This window comes from Heterocephalus glaber, unplaced genomic scaffold, assembly GCF_053883595.1.
Source record: "Heterocephalus glaber isolate CG9 unplaced genomic scaffold, H.glaber_assembly_v1.0 deba00000122, whole genome shotgun sequence".
Classification (NCBI taxonomy): domain Eukaryota; kingdom Metazoa; phylum Chordata; class Mammalia; order Rodentia; family Bathyergidae; genus Heterocephalus; species Heterocephalus glaber.
In genome coordinates, this window is record NW_028258138.1 from 36,424,261 (window position 1) to 36,440,277 (window position 16,017).

Genomic DNA, 16,017 nt, shown 5'->3' on the forward strand with positions numbered 1-16,017 from the left:
CCTATATATAACTACACAATCTTTATTATATTTATAGAATACCTTTATTGTAAAATTAATTCTGTGAAATCAGGAATGTAAGCATTAATCTCTACATATGGAACACACAACTAAACCTGGTAATCCATATTTATTTCCTGTGTTTCAGAGAACTAAATTTTGAGTCATATGCTTAAACCTCATTGTGATAAAATGAACACCACTAAGCTCTAATTCAAGAGAAACAAGATAAAAATGACTAAAAACACACTTTAGTAACAAATTCAAAAAAGATGCACCCAAAGGAAAGCATATCTCGCACAAGTTAGAGCATAATTTCTACAGACTTCAAATTTCCCATATCAGAGAATACACAATGAAAACGATTTAGCCAGTCTCAGCAGCCCCACATCAAAGTCAACAGAAGAGACAAGGTGTTTCATGTGTGTGTGTGTATATATATATATAGAGAGAGAGAGAGAGCGAATATAGAATACATATATAGAATATAGACTATATATTCATGTGTTTTGTTTTTTAATATTAAAATGGTCAAATAATTATCCAAAATTATGATTTTTAGTAACTAATGTGAATAGGGTATAATCTGGCAAGTTTTCCAAACATGCAAATGATTAGTGAATTTTACTAGTATAATACCATTAACATAGGAAAATTTATAACATTAATGTATAATTATTTTCATCATTTGTAATCTGATGGGCTTCTGTATTTTTCATTTTTTATTTGCCATCCACTTTTATACATAGAACATCCCAGTAATGTATATTACCTGAAGAATGATTACCATATTAGTAGGCTGCTTCCATTTTTTTCCTCATGTTCCCTGTGATACAAACAGAAAAGGGTCTGTGCTTGGTTTTAGCAGGAAAAAAATTAAATTAAGCCCAATAAAAAATGATCCTTGTGCTGGGGATGTAGTTTGGCGGTGGCACGCCTGCCTGGCAAGCCCAAGGTCCTGAGTTCAATCCCTGGTGCCAGATTAAAAAAAAAAATCCTTTTTTTTCAATTATAAAATACTGTGAATCATTTTTCCATAACTTTCTTGGGACATTCACCTGGCATTGTACTGTTAAATCATTCACACTGACTATGTGAAAAGATACAATTTGACTCATACTATTTACTAACCATGAGATAACGAAGCATGTTAATAACAGGTTGTCCTGTGTCACAATATGTGATTTCTTACCTCCTATGTCAATATTAACAGAAAATACAATACTCTCTGGAAAGTTCACCCCTTGATACAGCTCTACATCATCTCCACGATGACAGTATCATTATTTGGAAGGAGTTTCTGAACTAGCAATGAAAGACATGATCCATCAAAATACGCAACCTTGAGCAAAAGTCATTTTTTTCTTTTAAAGTCCTAATTTCCTTATTTCAAACATGAGACTAACAGATACACTTTACGTAAAATTTTTCTTTGATATTATCTGAAAACAATGAATTATTGCTAATACATGAACGCTGGAGTGGTCAAAAGTCTCTAAATCAATTTAATAATTTAAAACTTCTAAGGCCAATGAACAACTCTTAAGGCTGCCCTTAGTTAATGGGTGGATAAGGCACACTTTATATTTTCTACAATCACATTCAAAGGGAAAATTGGATAAGTATAAATATAAATAACAAAAAGAATACAGATAGAGAGATAGATGTCAGCAAAGAAAGATTAGTGAGTCCTTGAACAACTGTAGTTTCCATAATTGTTAATTTAAAGATATATAAATTTAAAGTATATTGCTTGATATATCTACTTTAAAGAGAAAACTGTATAGAAATAAGGTTATTTGTGAAATTTCAGAAGATAATAATGTACTGTATAAATAGGAAACCGCTTCTTGGCCTTTTGGCTAAGATCAAGTGTAGAAAAGATTTACTATGCTCAGTTTGGAAAAAAATTAAACATTCTTTGAAGGGTTAATAAACTTTAAAATCAGGTTGAGACATAATGTACGTACAATGAAATTTATCATTGTAGTGAACAATTCTATAGTTTTGGAATGATATAATTTTATAATTATAACATAAAATATCTCATCACCACATGTATCATTTCCCCTTTAAAGCCTCCTTTTGAAGTAAACTTTTCCTCATATCCTTTGTGGATATTGAGTGATGGAAGGGTAATGAAATGATAAGTCTGTTTACAGGATATACATTTCCATGATCCTTGTCATATCTCTTTCTCTGTCTCCTGTCTGCCTTGTGTCATTACTTTGCTACACCACATTCTCCCCACTGTAATGCTTTGCCTTACCATGGGCATGGAACCAACAAGGTGACACTAAGTGACCATGGACTGAAACATCTGAAACCCATGAGGCAAAATTGATCTTCCAATCTGTAAGTTGATTTTCTCAGGATTTTGCCAAATGACAGACATCTAACACAGTTGTAGCATAGGCAGTAGCAGTAGTGAGACCCACTTTGTTGGGACACCCTCTAAGAACAAATTATGAAGTAACTTGCTTCTCAACTCGTTTTTCAAGCAAATTCCATGTATGCTGTCTGCTTACTTCTCTGGCTCTCTCACATGAAATTATATGTCAACCTTTTTTGGTGATACTCCAACCAGGCTGACTGTTTAAAATATTCAAAAAAAAAATGCTACAGACCCTTACACATGTGCATTTTGCATGTTTTTTTAATGCCTCAAAACACAAGCAAGATCACTAATATCGTCACTATCTTGGTCATTTTTTCATTGCTCAGATACGGTTCCACATCCACAACTGATAGGAGGAGAGGTTTATTTTGGCCCATGTTTCAGTAGCTTCAGTCCTTACCTGGTCAGCAGACTCCAGGCAGAAGCAGATGTGGAAGGTACTGGTGGAGAAAAGTGCTCACCTTATGGCATCCAGGAAGCAGAGAACAATGGGAGTAGCCCAGAAGGAAGATATACAATCAGGACCACTGATGTACTGACCAACACACACACACACACACACACACACACACACACACACACACACACATATCACTTCTCTTTGGCAAAGGAACTCATATTGTTTGAAATCCAACTCTGCCATCTTCTCTAAAAGGAAAAACCTCTTTGTTGAATACAAAGATTCCTGTGATGTACAGTGTACATCATTACTACATACTAATTCATCTTATCTCAATCAACTGTGATCTCCCAAGGGGACAAAAAGGAGCTTCTTTACAGTAAACTTGTTGAATAGTTACTGACAAAATGTGTTGTACAGTTATTGACAAACCAAAGTAGTACAAGGTAACTTTGAAAACTGTACTTGGCAACTCATGTGTCTTGTAAATGAGACTGAGGGGACATGTGAAAAGAGAAGCATGTATGCAAGAAGATGAGGTGAAGTGTCTGGCTAACCTTTTAATAAGTGACTCTGGAATAATTAAGCCAGTAGCACAAAGCAAGCAGTCACAGAAGACTGCATTATTCCATTCCTAAGAGTGAAGTCTGTGTGACTTCATTACCTCTCAAAGTGCCCACCTCTTAATACACAAATTGGGAATCAAATTCTAGCATGAGTTTTGGTGACATGAAATAAAGCAGAAGTGAAAGTATTGGGGAAACGACTAATATGCAACTGCAACATCAGCAGTAATGGTAGCAGCAGTAGAACCTCAAGGAAACATCACATTTGTTAAGAAGAAAAAGCAGCAATTGTGAGGAAGAAGGCAACACCTGGAAGAGGTGAAGACAGGTAAGAGCTGAAGGGAAGGAATAGTGCAGCTGTGTAGTGAAAACCCAAGCTTTCCAAATTCTTAATACTTTATTAAATATAATCAGTAATGCTATGCACCAAATTCCCTTTGAAGAGAGGGAATGTCCTCAGCCTGTCCTTTCCACAATAGCAAATGCAGTGATAGACATAAAAACTAGCACCCACATTCTCATCTAATTTTTCTTTTTGGATAATTTTCTATGATATTTTTCAAAGACTGTTTTTTGACTAACATTTTACCCATATTCTTTTTTGGATTTGAAAGACTTCCTATATTGTGTGCCTTTAATTGTTTTGTGTTGCATTTGAGTTGTAAATGTTGGATATATAGCTACTCTGCAGGTAGTTAATGGATTTTCTTTTTCATATAAACAATTTTACCTAATATCATTTAGATCACTTTCTAATTTCCCTCTCATTTCAGGGAGATGCATTATTATTCAATAATCCAATCCAGTGTGTTTTTTTCATAGAAAAAGGATACATTTGAAGAGAGGGGAAGGAGAGAAAGTGAGTTCTCAAGAAGATAAAAAGCTTGCTACTGTACTTTATAGAATGATGATGCTAAAATGCATAAATTTGACATTATTTTATGGAGCAAACAAGTTATGTATTGTTAAGAACACTGTTTACATCTCAGTAACTGATAAAAAAAACTTTTTCAATGTGAATATATACATAGTGTATCATTATTTTAAATTTGTTTAACATGAATTGGTTCAAATAGTTTACACTGCTTTTTCATTCTTTAAAAGAGAGTACCTCACAATATTCTCTCAATTTTAATTTCAAGTGAGACTTTACTAACATAAAGTTGCTTTGATGGACAAGAAGACATTGTAGATATTTTCTAGAGAACTGTTTTCTGGCAAAATTTGTGTTGAACAAGAGCAGTTCTACCACAGAGTCCAATGATGTTCTGAGTGAAACTTTGTTACACTCAGTATTGTGGAATTGTTTGTCAGCAGAGAAAGACACAGACAACATTTTTTTACACATAGAGAAACTGTTATTTGTTCTAAAATATTATCAAGAGAAGGTCTTGGAAAGGAGTATTTTAAACAACAATTACTAAAAAATCAATTGCATGTAACCTAAGATGAACTAACTTTTTCACGCAGGAGAACCATTAAGAAATTTGTTTCTAAGTCCATTTGAAAACTGCAATATTGTCAATATTCAAGAACTAATTAAAACATCAAGAAAAAAAATCAAGCATTTTTCCATGTCACTAAAGATGTTCTCATTTGCCAAGAATAATTTTGTTCCATTGTTCAAAGAAATTATATTTTTCTGAAGCCTGCCATCACAGTAAAAATTTTAATGGAGAAGGTGAGCCAGTTCCAGCACCCAGAAGGAAGCTTCCCTGCCGCCATCCCAAGTTCCTAAGGCAGAGAAGGTGAGCTGGTCCCAGCATCCTGAAGGAAGCTCCCCGGGGCCATCCCAAGCTCTTAGGGCAGAGAAGGTGAGCTGCACGGGCACCAGTAGCACCCCCCCCACACACCATGGAAATGAGAAGACATGTAAACAAGCCTCAAAGACAGAATTCTGGACCACCTACAGCAACCCCAAAGGGAAATGAGATGAAACAATCTGATACTCAACCACCTGGACTCTGAACTGGCAACAAAAGAGGATCTGGAAAAATGAAATCAGAAATAATTACTCAGATAACAGCAAAGATTGTGCTCATGGTGCAAGACATGATTAATAAATGTAGAGAGGACATAGATTAAAAAAAGGAGGATCTGAGGAACATGATGGAATCCCAACATAGGAAACAAATGCAATCCATAAAGCAGATGCAAAGAGATTTCCAGGAGATTGAAAACTTCATCAAAAGTCTGCAAACCAGAATGAACCAATGTGAGGATAGAATTTCAGATATAGAAGAAAAGATTGCAATTAGTGAGCAGGGAAAGAAAAATTCTTTTAAAATTGTAAAGGAATATGAGAAATCAATCCAGCAGCTGCTAGATGATGCAAAGAAGAATAACATAAGACTGATTGGAATCAATGAAGAAAGAGGAGAGAGTGTAGATGACATAAAACCTGTTCACAGAAGTGATGGCAGAAAACTTCCCAAGGAGGAGAAAAGAACTTGACATACAGATAAGTGAGGCATATAGGACTCCAGCTAGCCTTGATGAAAAAAAAATCTACACATAGGCATATAATAGTTGATTCCAGAAATCCAACAGAAGAACGAAAATTCTACAAGCAGTGAGCAAAAAGAAACAAATCACATACAAAGGAAAGCCCATCAGAATCACAGCAGACTTCTCAACACAAACCATCAAGGCAAGAAGAGCTTGGAGTGACATATTCCAAGCCCTAAAAGAAAACAGCCTCCAACCCAGATTGATGTACCCTGCAAAACTATCTTTCAAAATTGATGGAGAAATAAGATACTTTCATGATAAAGAGCACCTCAGGAACTTCATGAATATCAAACCAGCACTCCAAAAAATTTTAGACTATACCTTAGGAAAAGACAATGAGGATCACAACCCCAGTAAATCCAACAGAATGAATCCATTGGCCATGACAAATTAAATGCAAAGGGGGAGAATCCAACAAAAATAAAATGTCATGACAAGGCTTTTAAAACTTTTAACTTCATCTCCCTAATGATTGTATAATTCAGTCTTGTTATTGTACCAATTAGTATTTTTTTCTGATTCTAGAGTTGCATACCTTTCCTTGTGCTATACTGGCTATTTATCAGCTTCTTATGTCTACATTTTAATTGGGTTGTCTATTAATGAGCTCTAAGAATTCTTTATATATTCTGCTCATAGGTTATATGCATTGTAAATATGGTCTGTTTAAGGACTACTTTTCATTTTAATGATGTCATGTAAAGTTCTAAATTTTGATGGAACCTCATTTATCAATTTTTTTCTTTTGTACATCATGTCTTTTGTATACTAGGTAGTTCTTACACTGAATTCATAAACATTTTCACTTATAATTTCTTCTTAATGTTTTATAAGTTTAGGTTTTCATATCTAGGTTCATAGATCCTTTCATGTTATTTTCATGTATGGAAATAAAGGGTTGAGGTTAATTTTTTATATATGGATACCAGGTGTTCTAGTGCCATTTGCTGAAAACACTGTCTCTTTCTCAGCTCTTGAATTGAGTTTATATTCTATGAAATGCTAATGCTAAATAATCTTTCAAAATTCAGTGGACCATGTATGTGTGGTTCTATTTCTAGATTCCCTCTCTCTCTCTCTTTTTTTTTTTTTGGTACCAGGGATCAAACTCAGGTCCTTGTGCTTGCACAGCAGGCAGCGAAACCACTGAGCTAATCCCTGGGCCAATTCTCTGTTTTATTCAAATGATCTATATGTCTTTCCTTACACCAGCACTGCCTTGATTACTGTAGCTTTAGAAGAAGTCTTAAAATTAGGTATTTAACGTCTTCACACTGTTTTTGTTCTTTTGTTTGTTTGTTTGTTTTTTAACTTTTCTAGGTCCTTTGTACTCCTACATAACTTTTAAATTTCAATATCCAATCCTTCATTTATAGCAAGTATAAACAGACCTGAATTTTTATATATACTTTGTGTCTTCTAATCCTGTTAAATTCAAATACAAGTTCTAGAGGCTCCTAGAGATCTCTTAGTATTTTCTCTGTAGATGATCATTTCATCTACATATGAAGATTTTGCTTCTACCTTGCCAATCCTATCCTAATTGTGTCATTTTATTGCCAGACTATTTTGGTGGGGCCTAGGTTTCAAAGTTTAATGGACAGATGAAGATTAAGCATATCTGCCCTTGTACTCCACCTTAAGGAGAAAGCATTGTGTCTTCTCCATTCATATAAGGCATTCTTGCTGGAAGTATGGAGTACATGTCTTTAATCTGTTGAGAAGGTTCTCTTCTACTTGGAGTCTCCTGATAGCTTTTACCATGAACAGCTGTAGAATTGAGTCCAATACTTTTTCTCCAACTAGTGACAGGATCATATGGCTTTTTCCTTTCCTCTGTTAAAATGATGACTTTTGGGGGTGGATCTTCCAATGCTGAACCAACACTGCCATCCCTATAACAAAACCACTTTCTACATCCTTCCAGATATCATTTCTAATAGTTTGTTTTGTTAAACAAATTTCTATCTATGTTCATTCTTTTTTCTTCTATTATCTTTATCCAGTTTTAGGATTAGCACAATGTTGAGTTCTTAAAATGAGGGGAGAAGTGCTCCTTCTTTTTTCTGCTTTAATTGTTTGATATAACTTATCAGTTAAAATGTATATGAGTCTGCTGTTGTCATATAGGTAGGTTTTCAAGCTAGGAATATACTTTCTCTAATAGGTGCTATTCAAATTTTATATTTCCTCCAGAGTTAGTTTCATTAATTTGTCTTCCAAGGTACTTCTTAGAAGTTGTCAAATTTATTTCAAAACAGATTTTTGAAATATGCTTTCTATATCCTTTTAAATTCTGTAAAATCTGTGGTAATGCCTCCTAGATCTTGATATTGTTAATTTAAAAAATTTTTACTTGATATTGTGTAACAGGAAGAAAAGGTCTAAAGGAGCAGGGGAAGTGGGAGGGGTAAGGGAAAGGAAAAAAGGGAAAAGAAAAAATATGGGAAAAGGAATAAAATGGAAACAAAGTCTTTGCAAATAGGGAAGGGTGGAGTGGGTGAAGGGTGGGCAGGGGAAGGGGAAAAAAAATAAGAACCAAGATACTCATGCAATGGTACAAGATCCCAATGATGAATGTAACTGTATTTTATACCTATAATGTACCAATAAACTTAATGGGAAAAAAATTTAAAAATCCACACATTTGGACTTAAAATTAATTAATCCATTCAGTAAGTACCATTACATATTTCAGAATCTGTATAGATTATCAAGGTGAAACAATGTCTTTTGAAGGTTTATCTAACCTAAATGTACATGTCAGATGCACATTTTGGAAGAAGAATAATTTGACAAATTTCAGATAGGTGTTTTTCCTGTTGGTTGAGAAAACAATTGTGCACAAATACATGGTGATAGTGATGAAACGATAGCAAAGTAATATTAGTGAGCTTAAGTTTCTAAGGATAAGTTTCTTAGGAAAAGGTAGTTATCTGAAATTTATTGTCTCCTGATTCAGTCCCTCAGTGGTATAATTTCTTTCATCATCTTAAAGAAAGATTTTGTTAGTTCTTCTCAGTTTTATAAATGTAAACATTTTCAGGAAAAAAAGAAATTTGTTCAAAGGCATACAAGAAATGGTATCCAGGGCTAGAATTTTTTTAAATATTATTTTATTGGTACATTTTAGGTATACAATATAATGACATTCATCATTGAAAATTTGCACCTTTACTTAAGCTCTCTTGGTTCTTATTTTTCTCACTTCCCCTGGCCTCCCTTCTACCACTCCATCCCTCCCTATTTCCAAAGACTTTGTTTCCATTTTTTCATTTTCCCATATTAATTCCATTCCCTTCTTTCCTTTCCCCTACCCCTCCCACTTCCCCTTCCCCTTTGCCCCTTTTCTTCCTATTTCACATTATCTATTATATCTTTTAGTCCTTATTTACACTTTCAGTTTCTCACACTAGAGAAACTATACAGTATTTACACATGTGTATCTTGTTTATTTCACTTAAGTGTATCACCTCAATGTGCATCCATTTAGCTATAAATGTCTCTAATTTCTCATTTTTTATGACTGAATAGTACTCCATTTTATTTTTAAAAACTCACATTTTCTTTTTTTGGTACCTGGGATTGAACTCGGGTCCTTGAACTTGGGAGGCAGGCGTGGGAACTACTGAGCTAAATCCCCACCCCCTGACATTTTCTTTATCCAAACTCCAGTTGATGTGCATTTGGGCTGCTTCCAAGTTTTAGCTATTACAAATTGTGCTGCTATGAACATGGGTACACACATATCACTGTGGTATGACTCTTTTAATTCTCTGGGAAAGATACCCAGCAGGGGAATAGCTGGCTAAAATAGTGCTTCCAATTCTAGTTCTTTGAGGTGTCTCCATACTGATTTCCACAGTAGTTGCAGCAATCTACACTCCCACCAGCAGTGGAATAGGGTTCCTCTTTCCTCACAGCCCCACCAGCAATTCTTATTAGTTGATTTCATGATAGCACCCATTGTTTCTGGAGTGAGGTGGAATCTCAGTGTTGTTTTCATGTGTACCTCTCAAATGAGCAGTGATGTTGAGCATTTTTTATATGTCAATTTTCTATTTCTGCTTCTTTGTCTGAGAAATGTCTGTTCATTTCAGATGCCCATTTTTGGATTCTGTCTTTAAATTTGGGAGGTCTGATCTTTTTAAGTTCTTTACAGATTCGAGATAGTAGACTTTTGTCTGAGGAAAAGCAGGTGAAGATTTTTTCCCACATTTTGGGTTGTCTCTTCACACTGCTGGTGGTTTATCCTGCTGTGCAGAAGCTTTTCAATAAGAAGAGATCCCACTTGTTGGTTGTTTGTGCTAGTTCAGGGGCAACTGAGGTTTTGTTCATAAAAACTTTTCCAACACCAATGTCTTCAAGAGTTCTGCCTAACCTCTGTTCAAGCTGATTCAGCATTTCTCTTTTAATATTTAGACCTTTAATCCATTCGGATGTTAGTTTGGTGCATGGTGAGAGATATAAGTTTAGTTTTAATCTTTGCCAAGTAGAAACCCAATTTTTTGAGCACCATTTATTAAAGAGGCTATCTTTCCTCCAGTAGGGTGTTTGGCTCCTTTATTGAAGATGAGATGCCTGAGTGTGTCTGGGGTTGTTTCAGCATCTTCTAATCTGTTCCACTGGTCCTCAGATCTGGTTTTTTGCCAGTACCATGCTGTTTTATCACAGTAGCTTTGTAGTTATAGTTTGGATTTTTGAATTGTTTTCTCAAGGCCTGTCAAGTATCCTGCTGGGAATGCAACTGGGATTGCATTGAATCGATATAGCAGTTTTGAAAGTACGAACATTTTCACTATATTAATCCTTCCTATCCAGGAGCAGTGGATGTCCTTCCTTTTTCTGATATTATCTTCAATCCCTCTTTTCAGAGTGCTATAGTTTTCAGAGAAGAGGTATTTGATTTCTTTCCTTAGGTTGATTCTTAGGTATTTCAGTTTTTGAATGCTATTGTGAAAGGAATTGTTTGCCCTATTTCTCTCTCAGTGAGTCTGTTGTTCTTATAGAGGAAAGCTATTGATTTTTGTGTATTGACTTTTTTTCCAGCTACTCTAAGAATTTTGATATTAAGTCTAGAACACTTTTGGTAGCATTCTTTTGGTTTTCTATGTAGAGTACCCCGTCATCTGCAAATAATGACAGTTTGACTTCTTCATTTCCTATCTTTATTCCTTTTATTTCTTTCTCTTGTCTAATTGCTCTTGCTAATGTTTCCAAAACTATAATGAACAAGAGTGGTGATAGTGGAGATCCTTGTCTTGTGCCTGATTTTAGTGTGAAGGATTTCAGTTTTTGAACATTTAATATGATAATGGCTGTTGGTTTTTCATAGATGGCTTTTATCAGATTGAGGTAGAGATCATATATTCCATTTTTTTTGTAGGTTTTTTATCATAAATGCATGTTAGATTTTGTCAAATGCTTTTTCTACATCTATGGAGATAATTATATGGATTTTGTCCTTGGCTCTACTGATATAGTGTATTACATTAATTGATTTGCATATGTTTAACCATCCCTACATCCCTGGGATTAATCCCAGTTGGTCAGGGTGTAAGATCTTCTTGATGATCTTCTGCATTCTATTTGTCATCATCTTAGTAAGGATTTTTGCATCTATGTTCATTAGTGAGATTGACCTATAGCTCTCTTTTTCAGTTGGGTCTTTCTCTGCTTTGGGGATCAAAGTGATGCTTGCTTCCAGGAATGAAATTGGGAATATTTCTTATCTTTCATTTTCATTGAAGAGTTTAAACAGTGGTGGCAGTTTTTCCTGTCTAATTATCTTGTAGAATTCAGCAGTGAAGCCATCAGGACCTGGGCTTTTCTTGGTTGGTAACATTTTAATTACATTTTCAATTTCATTGATTGATATTGGGTGGTTTAGAATTTTTAGGTCTTCTTTGTTTGACTTTGGTAATTCATCTGTATCTAGGAATCTGTCCATTTCTTCTGTGTTTTCCATCTTATTGACATAAAGGTTCTTGAAGTAGGTATTGATGATCCTCTGGATTTGGGTGAGTCTGTTGTAATTTCACCCTTTTCATTCCTAATTGCATGGATTTGGGCCTTTTCTTTCCTTTTTCTTATAATGTTGGCTAAGGGTTTGTCCATTTTGTTTATTCTTTCAAAGAACAAACTCGGGTTCATTGATTTTTTGTATCTCTCTCTTAGTCTCCATTGAATTGATTTCCACTCTGATCCTTATAATTTCTACCCTTTTATGAGCTTTGGCCTTGTCCTGTTCTTCTTTTTCTAGAATCTTGAGGTTTAGCATCAGATTGTTTAATTGGGCTTACTCTGTTTTCCTAATATGAATATTCACTGCTGTGAATTTCTCTCATAAGACTGCCTTCATTGTGTGCCATAGATTTGATATGTTGTATTGTCATTGTCATTTAATTGAAGGAACTATCTGATTTCTTCTTTAATTTCCTCTGTGATCCATTGGACGTTCAAAAGTGTTTCATTCAATTTCCATGTCTTTATGAAATTTTTGCTGTTTCTTTTGGTATTTATCTCTAATTTCATTGAAATATGGTTTGATAATTTACAGAGGATAACTTCAATTCCCTTGCACTTACCTAAATATATTCTACGAGTGAGTATTCAATCTATTTTGGAGAACAATCTGTGTGCTGCTGAAAAGAATGTGTGTTCTGATTTTGTGGGATGAAACACTCTGTAAACATCTGTTCAGTTCATTGTTTCAAGTGTTTGATTGAGCTCTAGTATTTTGTTGCTTGTTTTTTGTCTAGTTGATGCATCTATTTGTGACAATGGGATATTGAGGTCCCCCACTACGATTGTTTTAGTGCTTATATGATTTTTCATGTCTGTTAATATTTGTTTTATATAGATGGGTACACTAGTTTATGCATAGATATTTATGATTGTCATCTCTTCCTCTTGGATTGTTGCATTGACAAGGATGTAGTGTCCTTCTTTTTCTCTCTAAATTAGTGTTGATTTGAAATCCAATTGATCTGCAAAGATGATACCTAGCCCTGTTTTTTTTCAGGTTCCCCTAGCATGGAGTATTGTTTTCCACTCTTTAACTTTCAATCTATGAAATTCTTTTTGAATTAAGTGTGTTTCTTTTATGCAGAATATTGTTGGATTTTGTTTCTTGACCCATTCTGCCAGTCTATTTCATTTGATTGGTGAATTGAGACCATTAACATTGATGGTTATAACTGAAATGTATAGACTTATCATTGTCATGACTTTTTTCTTTTTGTTGTATTCTCCCCCTTTACATTTAATTTCTTGTCTCGCCAGATGGGTTAATTCTGCTATGCTTCCTGAGGTTGTGATCTTCATTGTCTTTACTTAGGATATTGTCTAAAATTTTTGCTGTGCTAGTTTGGTATACATGAAGTTCCTAAGGTGCTCTTTGTCATGAAAGTATCTTATTTCTCCATCAATTATGAAAGATAGTTTTGCAGGGTACATCAGTCTAGGTTGGAGATTGTTTTCCTTTAGGGCTTGGAATACAGCACTCCAAGCTCTTCTTGCCTTGATGGTTTGTGTTGAGAAGTCTGCTGTGATTCTGATGGGCTTTCCTTTGTATGTGATTTCTTTCTTTTCTCTAACTGCTTGAAGAACTTTGTTCTGTTGGGCTCCTGGGATCTTAACAATTATATGTCTATGTGTAGAATTTTGATCCAGGGTATTTGGACTCCTATATGATTCACTTATCTGTATGTCAAGTTCTTTTCCCTTGCTTGTGAAGTTTTCTGCCATTACTTCTGTGAATATTTTTTTGTCATCTTTACTCTCCTGTTTCATCATTGACTCCTATCAGTTTTATGTTATTCTCCTTTGCATAATCTAACAGCTGCTGGATTGATTTCATGTGGTCCCTTACAATTTTGAAGCAATTTTTCTTTTCCTGGTCACTAATTCCAATCTTATCTTCTATATCTGAAATTCTATCCTCACATTGGGTCATTCTGCTGTGTAGACTTTCATTGGTGTTTTTAATCTCCTGGAAATCTGTTTGCATCTGTTTTATGGATTCCATTTGTTTCCTGTGTTGGTATTGCATCATGTTTTCACCTCCTCTATTTTTTCATCTGTGTCCTCTCCAGACTTATTAATCATGTCTTGCACTATGGGCACAATCTCTGCTGTTATGTGAAAAATTATTTCTGATTTCATTTTTTCCAGATCCTCTTTTGTTGCCAGTTCAGGGAGTCCAGGTGGTTGAGTATCAGATTGTCCCATCTCCTTTCCCTTTGTGGTTTCTATAGGTGATCTGGAAGTCTGGTTTTGAGACTTGCTTATGTGTCTTTTCATTTTGACAGAGGGGAGGGCTATCAGTGCCATTGGACTCACCTCCTCTGGGCTGGGAGTGGTGGAATGGAGGCCCAGAAGACCCTTTGTCCTGGTTGGGAGTGGTGGAAAGGTGGCCTAGAAGCCCCTTCCTCTGGGCTGGGAGTGGTGAAATGGCAGTCTCCATTGCTAGAATATCAACAGAAGTTCTTCTTCAGAAATTACCCTTAGAAATTCCACTATAAAGCATCTGTGGTACAGTTCTTCATTTAATTTACAAATTTAACTGTTATCTAATAAATATTCTCAGCTTTCTTTGTAGGTTATCTACTCAGATTCTATCACTTTCTCCAGGATAGTGCCTTGGGTTTCTGGGTTATGGTGTATGTAAGCTGGCTAATGTAGAGGCACGAAGTTAAGGAAGTCATATCAATTACCAGAAAGCCTACATAAGATTGAATAGTCATGAATTTAGTGGAAAGGCATATGTGAATCTTCCCTTGGGTCCTATGCAGATGTCAGATTTCAGTGTCTCACCATGGAATAGATTTGTGTAGCATTACATTTGTGGAAATAGATATTTTTATATTGAGGGTTTTGGCATTCCACTAATTAATTTAGCATGTTATTTGCTTATTATTTTTTATAGATTTCTCCAGATATCTTTTCTCAAATAGCTGAATTTTTGTTATAATGTCTTTAATGTTGAACTTAAATTTTGTTATATTAGGGACTGCATTCCATGCTATAATATCTTCCCCGGAACATAAAGGGCAGCTCAGTGGAGGTTTCTTCTGGGCTTTCTTACTTTAATGGATAATGCAATAACATAAAATAATAAAAGAGAATGTCCAGCAAATTGAATACGGGCTAAGTCCAGGTCTTTACTTAACTTCTCTGATGCAATGGAATCTTCATGATAATATCTCCAACTTCATAAATTTTTAACCTAAAAATTGACTTGACCATAGTGTAAAAATCATAAACATTAAGGAGGAACCATACTTTGATTTTTCACTTTTTTTCCTCCCAATGAGATTTGCAGTATGATACTATCTCGTGAAAAAACTAAAAGAGCAAATAGTCATGAAGAGATCTCTTGGATAATTCCCACACTAGTGGAGTGAAGGAGGAATAAAATTTACCAGTAGATAAAATAGAAAAAGCAGGTCAAAAATGGAGAAGACATTGGAAAAATTACAATTTCAGAAGGGAAGGAAGTAGTAGAAAATTGAACTAATAATGTGTCTATCAGCAGTAAAGAATGGTGCAGAAAATTCATGATAAATTAACTTAACTATCTTGTCCTATTTTTAAATTTGTTTCTAATAAAAGTCAACTAATATGTAAGCTGTGGAATTAGATAACATGAATTCAAATCTAATTTCTATCACTTTCTAGTTCTATTGTTCCTTGCATGATTTAGTAAATTTTCTACACTGGCAATTTTTAATCCGTATTTAAAATCCATGTGAAAGCTTTAGGTTAAATTTGGTGTAGAAAACTTTCAATAAATAATAACAATAATTTTGGTTTGATTATACTTAGAAGTTTGTACAGACAGATGAGAAACCAATTTGAAAGGCATTCAGGATTTGGTGTTTCTATAACATAGAGAGTGTATACTACTTGTCTAAGAACCACAATAGGAGAAGGGTAGGTTTATTACCTTTTATGGGATGACAATTTAAGGTTAGGTATCCTCATTTTTTCTTAATGGTAGTATAAAGCATAAAAGTCCCTCAAACTTTAGTGGATTGGAAGGATAGAGAGAAAAGAGAGATACTAAAAGATACAAAATCTTTACACATGATCAGATCAAAGCATCATAGTCACAGTGGGAAGGTTTGCTTTGGAAACAA

General features: G+C 34.7%; 1 pseudogene; it reads left to right on the top strand.

Moving 5' to 3' along the window:
* Nucleotides 1-1,842: 1,842 nt before the first annotated feature.
* On the top strand, nucleotides 1,843-1,971 carry LOC147830399 (U2 spliceosomal RNA; annotated as a pseudogene).
* The last annotated feature ends 14,046 nt before the right edge of the window (nucleotides 1,972-16,017 follow it).